Source organism: Perognathus longimembris, chromosome 5 (assembly GCF_023159225.1).
Source record: "Perognathus longimembris pacificus isolate PPM17 chromosome 5, ASM2315922v1, whole genome shotgun sequence".
NCBI classification, from domain to species: domain Eukaryota; kingdom Metazoa; phylum Chordata; class Mammalia; order Rodentia; family Heteromyidae; genus Perognathus; species Perognathus longimembris.
Window position 1 is genome coordinate 69,540,369 of NC_063165.1, and position 11,185 is coordinate 69,551,553.

Here is an 11,185-nt window from a genome sequence, read left to right on the forward strand (position 1 = left end):
CTCTCTTACTTTGACATTGAGATTGAGAGCTTGTCTGTTCTATTTAGGCCTTCAACTGGTCCAGTGGAACCTTCCCTCCCCCTCAAAGGGACACACTCCTCTAGTCAATCTCCTGATTCAAATGTTAATGGTGCCCCCAATCCCATCCTAGACACCTCCAGAACCAATGCTTGACTAAACATCTGCATGGCCCAGTCAACTTGGCAAAATTTCTTTTCCACTCAATGTCTGGAAAAAGAAAATCATATATTTTGGTTTGGCACAACTTACAGAAACTTCATGTTTGTGGAGACAAAAAGTCAAGTGTTCTTGAAAAGTATATTCAATTCTGCTTTTTTTTTCTTTTACTCAATTTGTTTTCACTAAGGTCCTGTTTGCCAGAATGGATTCTGCAGCCAAATCTTAAGGGATGATTTGCTTAATGTTTAAAACAGGTCTTGTTGGTGAAGTCCTTTGAGTGATAAATGGAATTTCTATTGTACAGCTTACTTTTCTAGCTTCTCATGTGGACGTGAAGTCACCTGACCTTGCCAGTACACAAAGGCCAGATGTGCCAAGATGGAGAACAAACTTTTGGCCACATTCATCAATGAGGCTGATTACTCTAACATTAAAGGACACTTGAAGGGACATAAAGGATTGGTGCTTAAGACTAAGTTACTCTTCTTTTTTTTTCTTTTTGAGGGGTATACATTTTATTGGAAACCTTAAATATTCTTAAGACAGAACATGTTTTCAATCAAGGGTCTTGTCTGGCTTTCACAGAAAACTAATTTTAGAACAGGACAAGGAGAGGGACAAGATGAGAATGAGTGCTTAGTTTGTCAAGAGAACCCCTCAGGATGCATGCTCTTCAGCCAGCTTATCAGCTTTTGCCACAGCTTCTTCAATGGGTCCCACCATATAGAAGGCCTGTTCTGGAAAATGGTCATATTCGCCTGCCAAATTTGCTGGAATCCTTTGATGGTTTCTTCACCAGCTTTTCCATGTGTCCTGTGAAGACCTCAGCAACCTGGAACGGCTGAGATGCTGTATTTTCCTTGCACGGGACACAGTCAACTTATCTTCCTCAGAAAGTTCTTCCATACCCAGGATGGCAATGATGTCCTGGAGGGATCTGTAGCCCTGCAGGATCTTTTGCACTCCACGAGCAACATCATAATGCTCATTGCCAACAATGTTGGGATCCATGATACGGGAGGTCGAGTCCAAAGGAGCCACAGCTGGATAGATCCCCAGCTCAGCAATAGCATGGGACAGTACAGTGGTAGCATCCAAATGGGCAAAGGTAGTAGCAGGGGCAGGATCGGTCAAGTCATCGGCAGGCACATAGATAGCCTGTACAGAAGTGATTATTCCTTTCTTGGTGGTGGTAATTCTTTCCTGCATAGTACCCATGTCAGTGGCTAGGGTAGGCTGATAGCCTACAGCTGAAGGGATTCTGCCCAATAAGGCAGACACCTCTGAGCCAGCCTGGGTGAATTGAAAGATGTTGTTGGTAAAAAGCAGTACATCTTGACCTTCTTGGCCTCTGAAGTATTGGGCCACTGTCAGTCCAGTCAGAGCTACACAGGCACAGGCACGAGCACCAGGTGGTTCATTCATCGGACCATACACCAATGCTACCTTGGAAGTAGCTTCTTTTAAGTTGCTAACACCAGATTCAATCATTTCATGGTATAAGTCATTGCCCTCACGGGTTCTCTCACCAACACCAGGAAACAGAATAACCATCATGGGCTTTGGCAACATTATTGATTAATTCCATGATCAGTACTGTCTTGCCAACTCCAGCACCACCAAAGAGCCCAATTTTGCCACCCTTGGCATAGGGAGCCAACAGATCCACAACCTTGATACCAGTCACCAGGATTTCCTGCTCAACACTCATCTCCACAAACTCAGGAGCCTCAGCATGAAGAGCAGCAAATTGTTTGGTTTTGATAGGACCTCTCTCATCAATAGGTTCTCCAATGACATTCATGATTCTGCCCAAGGTTTCAGGACCAACAGGAATTTTGATTGGTGTACCAGAATCCAGTACTTTCTGGCCTCTACCAAGCCTCTGTACCATCCATAGCAATGGTTCTTACTGTGCTCTCCCCCAAATGCTGGGCCACCTCCAAAACCAGCCTTGTATCCCTGCCTTGCACTTCCAGGGCATTTAGAATAAGTGGTAATCCCTCATCAAACTGGACGTCCACCACTGCACCGATGACTGCCACAATTCGTCCTGTGGCTGTCCCAGCCTTAGGAGACAGAGATGTTTGCGCTGCATAGTGTCTGGTGGGGTGGACCGCCGCTGGAGCGGTCCTCAGCAAAAGCTGAGCTTGGGGTAGCGAATCTGCAGGGCTTAGTCCCCGAAAGGTCTTATTATCTATTAGTTACAGTGAGCACATACTCCAAAGGAGGGACACATATGGTTTTCTTAATTATGCATTTGTTTGTATGGAAAAAAAAAACCAGTAATGTTAAGCCATAAAAAAATCAGACATAAAAAAAATCCAGTTTCACTGAAAACAATATTAAAAATTGTGAGAACTCTGAAATATCATTTCATGTGGGGACTGTACTGAGAAACTCTCTGCTGAGAGACCATGAAATGTAAGATGTTTCACTCTTGGTTGGACAGGGGGAATTTATATTTCTATCAAGCACCATTCTTTGATTTTAGACCACTGCTCAATTCAGAGTGTAGTATAAACTAGAGTTGTAATTCTTCTGTCAAGTTATTTGTGATATTTTTGGTTTATTTACTTTGTTTTCCAACCTGCATTTCCAACAATCTTATCATAATTAGAGAAAAGATATTACTCAATCAACTTGCCTTTCTTTGAATAGAAGCTGATAGTAAGAGTTTTTAGAAATTTTGTCATATTTTATTATAATCCATTTCTTTTTTATGCTTAAATTCTTACCCTTCCTATGTGAACCATGAGTTTTGAAGTTTTATAATATAGACTATAGCCAGATTGTTTTTCTGATTATTTGTTTCCTCTTTGACTAGTTATAGGAGAGGGAGATTTTATGTTCAGGTCTATTTTATAACTTTAAAATGGATTTCTTTCAGATGTATACTTTGTACATATTCAGATGCAGCATTAAAGATATATGAAATCTCAACTAGTTATCCCACAATTATGTTGGGCAATTAACATGAAGCAAAATATTTGTGTCTGGGTTTTTTCTCTGTCACTCCTTACTTGTATCTTCCTCTTTGTGACCGAACCCATGTTGTTAGTCAGTCATGAGTGATGGCAATAATAATTATGATATTGTCGCTAGCTAGTTATATGAAGTGCTAAACACTGAATATTTGAGTTGAGTCTCTTTCTGTTGAGCTATACTGTCATTTTGGTCTCACTTTTATAAGTGGTTCACATCGTGTTAAATCATTTTGCTAAATGGTGGTAGTTTATTTTTAATGTTTAATACAAAAAAGAAAATGAACCTGTAGAATCAAGTAAGATCTTGGCGATTAACCAATAATTTAAGCTCCCTTTTCAACAAAGAATTCTGCTTCCTGTTCATTAGTAATGGCCTTGTTTTCTGTAGCACAAAGGTCCTCTGAATTTTGCCTTTGTTCTTTATGGGAAATTTCAACTTCTGTTTCTAGCTTCTTTTTATTTGACTCACCTTCTTTAAATAAATAATTCAATGCATCAGAGTTTGTATTGAGTGTAGCAATCTCTGTTGACCTGGAAAGAAAGTCTGTCAGGTAGGTTTTCTGTGAGAAATATCAAGTGTGTAGCTGAAGGAAGTGAAAATCAACAAGATTTTGTCTAGTGTCACATTGCCTGGCTGAAATATTCAGGAAAGGATGTTCTGTGCTTTTGTATAAGCCGCCTGTGTAGGAGTGGCCGTTGCGGTGGGCTAGACTTACAGAATGGCCCCGGGCCCAACCCCTCAGGCTGACCTAACCAAATGCTGACTTGCTCCGAGTTTGAGGCTTTACATGTAGGGCCATGGACGTATCATGTGTTGTATGAGTCTTAGTATGTCAGAGGGTTGCAGTTTTATAAATAACAATGCAATTACAGTGATAATTGTCATTTACTAAGCATCAAGAGATTACAGGACATTTTACATCTACTTTCACATTCTATCTTGACAACACCACCACATGTTGTTCCTCATTGTAGTTAGTGAGTGAGCAGGATCCCAGAATTGTGAATTAATTTGCCACTGGCAAGTTTCTGGGTTCCAAAATCTAACAGTTATAACTGGATAGTGGAAACATATATCTTAGTTTTCAAGCATACCAAGTTTTTGTTTTGCACTATTTACTTTGATTAAAAGAAAGCTCGGTTAAGAATAGATGATGATGATGATGATGATGATGATGATGATGATGATGATGATCTTTAATTTCTGTGCCAGCACATACAATTTAGAGCCTGGAGCTCTGAGGTTTTTTTACTCAAGGCTGGTGCTCTACCATTTGACCTACTCTTCCCTTCCAGTTTTTTGCTGGTAAGTAGAGATAAGAGTCTCACAGATATTTCTGTCCAGACTGACTTTGAGCTTTGATTCTTAGATCTCAGTGTCATTAGTAGTGAGAATTACAGGCACAAGCCACTAGCTCTTAGCACCAAGATGTCTTCTTCATTCCATATTTTACAAGCATTATTGAGATGTAAGTTGTATATAAGAAGTTCATTCATTTCTAGTATATAATTTGATGGTTTTCATATATTTACAACATTGGAAAACCATCACTATTGTCTAATTTTTTCAGACTAAGTCTTGCTTTATTCTATGGCTGTGACCAGACTCATCTTCTGGCTCAGCATCCTGGGTGCTAGAACTGTAGACACATGCCCAGCACTGGCCACCATCATCTAATTCCATATTAGAAAGATACAAGGGGAAAAAATGGATGCAAAATGTACCAACAAATACAAGGAAAAAAAGCAAAAACTCTTTTTAAAAAGAAACAGCTTATTGTTCAGTAGTTGTACAAAGATATATCAATTCCATAAGTCAGGATATGAGTATAATGCTTCTTCATCAATGTCACTCCTTTCATCCTTCTCCCCATTATTCTCCCTCCTGTCCTTACCCTTATGTTGTGTCATTCAGTTTTTACAAACTGTACATCGAATACAATGACAACATTTGCTGACCCTCCCTTCATTCTGGTGCTGCCTTCCTGTTGCACTCCTTGCAAAGACATGTCTACTTCAGAGGCTGATTTTTAAACCACAGTTAACATATATACCACTAGGCATGTAGCTTCTATCAATCAGAGAACATCTGGTATTTGGAATGATGACCCAATTTGAACACTTCAAGAAAATTATGATGTGACTGTTGACCATGTCTTTCCAAAGGAAACTATTGGCTCCTTCCTCTCTGCACTCCAGCCATTTGCCCAGTGACACACAATTAGCTGTGATTCTTCTAGCACCTGACAGCTACTTTCCTACAGGTTTCAACATAGTGAATGCTTTCCTCAAGAATCTCTCTGTTGCAGTTTGCTTGTGATTATCATAATAATCATCATTTGTTTATTTTCTAGGTACAAATCATACTTTACAAACTGTTTTAGTATCTTCAATAATTGTACTCATTATAGGATGATAGTTTAAAAGTAAAAATGAAAAAAAGAAAGTTGCTCTTTAAGATCTGAAGATGACAGCCAATTGCAAAAGCACTTAGCCTCATGTAGTTAACTATAGAGTGGGTAGATTTCACCCCAGAGCCATGAATTCTGTCAGATTAGCTTGACAGAGTTATAGGTATTTCCATGAATTGCCAATTAAGACATGAATCAAAATAGAAAATTTACAACAGATGCTCAAAGCTGGAATCACTTATAAAGAACTCACAGGCAGGCTTGCTGCGGTTGATGGCGTCTTTCTTTATGAACTGACATACTTCCTTCACCTTGGGACTGAGTACATTTCACTCATACTTCTCAGCATTGCACCCAATGGCTGCATATGCTATCTGCTATTCTAAGATTCTTGGGAGGAAATGGCTATCATATTTATTTGCCAATTTTATAGCAGGTCTCTGAGCTAGCTGCATACCTGTGCCAGCCTGGTCATGTGAGACTAGGTATTCCCTGACTGCTGAATATGTGAAGTACCATACACTTAAAGCTCTTCTATTAACATAGAGGAGTCACCTCAATGTGAGTATTACTGAAAATATTGAGACAAAAATATGAAGACATTCATTTGAAATATATTTTAAAAAAGGTTTTAATGTAACTGTTCAATTAGGACAAAATACTTTTGATCACAAAGGACCAGGTGAGGTTTTGCCTTTCCTGAAGTACATTAAATGTAATTCATTATCTATATAATTATATCATTCAAAATAAACAATCTGCATATTTCAATAAATTATATAGGACTTCTTTTTGGAGACCATCAGACCTACAATAATTTCTTTTAAGCATTTAGTTTTTATTTAATTGGAGTTATTATGCAACAAAATGTCTTTTCTATGGCAGTAAATGTCTTTCTGGTTATAGAATATGATGCTCTTTCATATGAATTTATACTGTCCCTCAATGTGTCTGTTCTGTGCAGAATTTAATCTGCATGCACATTTATATATTTATACATGAAGTTGGAAGTTTAGCAAATATATAAATGTCTATGGTCTTGTCTTTCAATGTCCATCTATAAATTTGCAGCTTTCCCCTCTTAGTGGAGAATTTTAGGTGTTTTCCTTTGTTTATTTGTTTTGTTTTTGTTGCCAGTCTTGAGTCGTGGACTCAGGGCCTGAGCACTGTCCCTGGCTTCTTTTTGCTCAAGGCTAGCACTCTGCCACTTGAGCCACAGTGCCACTTCTGGCTTTTTCTGTATATGTGGTGCTGAGGAATTGAACCCAGGGCTTCATGTATATGAGGCGAGCACTTTACCACTAGGCCATATTCCCATCCTCTCCTTTTTTCTAATGAAGTAAGAAGGTACACTTTTACCCTACTGGCGGTCAAAATGGTGTCTTCAGCTTTGGGTTTTTTTTGTTTTGTTTGTTTGTTTGTTTTATTTTTGTGGTAGAACATGATCTTGTGAAAACAGTTGATTGTGTCTTGAACATTCAATATTGACCTTTGCGATTCTATGTTATTTAAAAAGAAATGATTGCCAATTTAAAATAAACTTTCTTAAAATAGTTTTCATATATTCAAGTTTACTGTTATTGTAAGAAAATGAACTAATTGAGAAGAATGATCACACTTATTAACAATTTAAACCTTACAACCTGAGATCTTGATAAACAGTAGGTACACAAATATGTTTTTTGAGTGAATGAACATCACATTGGCTAATTAGAAGGTAATGAAAACTTCCATTCACTTAGATTCTCTTTGTGTTTAAAGGTATTTAATATAAATTCAATTTACTGAATCAATTTAATTTATTCAAAGTTATTTATAAAATAGTATATATAGATGTCTTACAACATCATTTCTAAGAATGTTATTAGGATACAGAAATAAAATTGATACTTATATAGTTTTTTTCCTGTGGTTTTAATAAATTTACTTAAATGTATACTTAAGAGTATTCATTGTATTGGATTTACTTTCATAATCTTTCTCATATGGGAAATGCAACATAACATCTTCTGCTTAAATTCCTATAATTTTATTTTTTTGTTAATGGATTAGGTGAGAAATTACCTGCAATATCAGACTAGTGGTATTTTGCATCTACATCTGATTCCATACTACAGGAAGTTAATTTTAAGTAAGTTCCATTAGATTTAATGATCACTACAGACTTGTGTAATAATTGAATTTACCTCTCCTTCATGGAGTTTATTGAGGTAATTGTATATTCTACCCATTGTTCTGTTTATGTGACAACAGAGATTGATTTTCAAATTTTAAATTGAGTTTGAATTTGTACAATAAATTTAATTTGGCTTACTCATTTTATGTACATTGGAACTTAATTTGATGCATTCTATTTAGTAATTGCTCATTTATATTTGTTGTCTGTGCCCTAAAGACATAAAAGAAAATTACTTTGCTTTTTAACTCTTGACATATTAGTTTATTTAGATTAAGGTAAACTTCTGAAATAATTGGGAAGTTTTTTGTATTTTTTATTTTTAGTGTGTTTTATATATATTTGGTTTAATTTTTCCTTAAATACTTAGGGGAATTATTAGTTATATTACACAAACCTGTAGTAACTATTACGAAAATTTCTAAAATAGAGATTAAATTCATTACAAAATATCAGAACACAAAATATAGGAATATGTTGTGTGTGTGTGTGTGTTGCCTTTTCATTGTCTCCCTTTTGTCTCTGTTTTTTATTTCTGTACCCTTTGTCTTGTATGTAATGTGCATTTTGTGATGTTTCTGTAAGTTATTTTATATAAAGTATGTAAATTTTAATACTTTCATTACTTATATTTTCTCTGTCTATATATGCACATATACTCTTTTTCTGCTTAAACCAAATATAGACGGAGGACTGTTGAAACATTTGACATCTAATTAGAATTTGTAATTTTCCATTTTACCTTGTTAGGTCTCCTGAAATGATATATCTTTAGCCAGGATTACGCCTATATTCCTAGCTACTCAGAAGGCTGAGATCTGGAAAAAAATGTTCTTAAACAAGCTTTGGCAGGAAGGCTCATGAGACTCTTACCTTCAGTAAACTACCAAAAAGCTGGAAGTGGAGCTGTGGTTCAAGTGGTAGAGTGCTAGTGATAGAGCCGTGAGCTTTTGTTCAAAGCTCAGGGACAGCATCCAGGCCCAGAGTTGAAGTCCTAGGAGTGGTATGCATAAATATATACATACATACATACATACATACATACATACATACATACACACATACATACATACATATTACATAAATGAATAAACAAAATTATCTTCATTCCTATCTTAGAACTTTTCATAACTTGGCAGACATTCACATTATCATCACTTTCCATTTTTCCTGGTGAATCTTAAATTGTAATTTTGGCTCATAAATGTTGAAATCTCTGCTTATTTTTATAGCCTTTTAGCTGATTTCTGCTTATTTCTGGCATTTCAGACTACGTGCACACAGCTAGAAACTGGCAGAAATGTTGAGGAGAGATTACATTGGGGTCATTCTTAAGAGCCTCCTATGTCATGTCTCCAAATCCACAGGGCCTTGATTGTTCTTTAGTCTGCTCACACTTTTTGTCATCTCAACTTTTTCAGTTGTTTTCAATCCATGGTTATGTTTGATACAAGAAGTTTTCCACAGTCACTATGCCTTATTTATTCCAACTCAACTATATGCTTTCATGAAGGGAAATAGAATAGTATCATTGAAAATTTTCATAAATCTAGCTCACTGGTAAGTATATTAAGCATTTACCAACATGTGGAAGAGAATGCAATTCTTTTTATTTTCCTCTCAGTCATTGAAACTCTAGAGCTGCAAGACTGATAATATAGTGGAAGAAAATCAATGGATTGCTATTGAAAATTAGCTGGATGCTTGACCTAAGTTTTATGTGACAAAATTTGCATCATATCTAAATTATTTATCATGACTTTGCACAAGAAGGCTGAACAATTTGTAAGATTTATATGAAAACTAAGTGTCATAACACATTGCTCTTCAAAAATAGTTATACATGTTTAGCTCCCCATTTACTTTAGCTATACACATTTTAACTGCAGTGGCTGGTCAGTTTCTTTTTTTTCATGAAACCTCAAGAAGAATAACAGCCTTGGGTAGGTGTAAAAAGTTTCAATTTTATAGATTTAGTGATAGCAGTGACACAAATGACAGGGAGGCTGGTACTTAATGGAACTTTCCATTGCTGCTTCGATTTTACTGGCCTCCTCCAGGGACAGGGCATAAACCTGAAAGCACAACCAGCAGAAAAAGAGAAACTCTCCTTTTTTGCCTCTGAGTTAGAAAAGACTTTAGCCTTGTGAGAAACAGAACTAAAGTTCAAAACTAACTTAAACCTATGAGCAATATCATTTTTCTCTCTTCGAATCAAACTGCTTTTTATCAAAAAGAAGAAATGCTCAGGAGAACTGTCCTCACACAGTTGAGCTCAGCCTCTTTTGATCCAAGAAGGAAATATTACACCTCAGAAACATTAAGACTGGATGGACAGTCCCAGAGACCCGCATCCAGGTCAATTTTATCACCAAATAGAGTCTCAACGCAACAGACTATGGAGCAGATAGGTGTCACATCTGGAGTTGAATGCTTACTGATCTTGTTTTGGAATCACAGATTTATTCCCTTTATATAATTTACCATTAGTTCTTCATATTTGTACTTTGGAAAGCATGCTGCCAATGAGCTATTACAGTGGATCTTTAGGGCTTTCACAATGGTTTTGTTCTTGAGAAACTAATTTTAGGAGTTATATAAATACAGCACTTAAAAAGAATTAAAATCATGTATTTGAGAAATAAAGTATCATGGATGCATTTATATCTCTCAGTTCATGAATTATAGTTAAATTTTAGGCATAAATGGAAAAATGTACATAGATCTATTTTATAATAAGTAAGGATATAAAATGTTCAGTAGCACAGTCAGGATCCTCTCAATTTGGTGTAGTGCAAGGGATATTAAACTTTAATTGAAATGTTGATATTAAAATTTTCTCAACTAAAAAAGAAAGTACAGATAGGATGAGAAAATAAGCTTTTAATAGGAAATAATACTTATTCTTCAAGATCTTCTATAGCAGATTAGTGTGTCACTGAGTTGAACTTAATTTTCTTCTAGACATAAATGTAACTGAACTAAACTTCTAGAGATGTTCAGAGCTGACTGTGGAATAATGTGGACAACTTTGTGACTACCATCTCTATCTGCCTCTTAGAGCAGTAATAGGGACAGGATTGCAGCCTGGCTTTACTCTTCCTTTTCTAGAATCTAAAATTGAAACTATATTTTGATTATCTTGGAGCCATCTACCTTGCAACAACAGGAACTGTAAATAGAAGATCTCTATTTTTTGTGTGCATATTAAAATATGAGATTTTTTTGCACTTAGGATATCTTTGATTCAACAAAAGATTCAGCAAGCAATATATTTTAGAAGGAAGCATGTATATGTTTTAAAATGCCATAAATAAGTAGTTAACTAACTACACTATCTATGAAAAGACTCTACTTTTTAGAGTGGAATTTATGTGAAATATAGGAAATGTCTTTTTTCATATTGTTATTTTTTTAATTAGAATCTTGAA

At 35.9% G+C, this 11,185-nt stretch overlaps 1 pseudogene across 1 annotated transcript; it reads right to left on the bottom strand.

Annotated features, from left to right (window-relative positions):
• Nucleotides 1-663: 663 nt before the first annotated feature.
• On the bottom strand, nucleotides 664-3,967 carry LOC125351123 (annotated as a pseudogene). Its single transcript, XR_007210912.1, has 2 exons — nucleotides 3,922-3,967; nucleotides 664-2,377 (listed from the first exon to the last, which is right to left on the bottom strand). The product of XR_007210912.1 is annotated as an ATP synthase subunit beta, mitochondrial-like (transcript).
• Nucleotides 3,968-11,185: the final 7,218 nt, after the last annotated feature.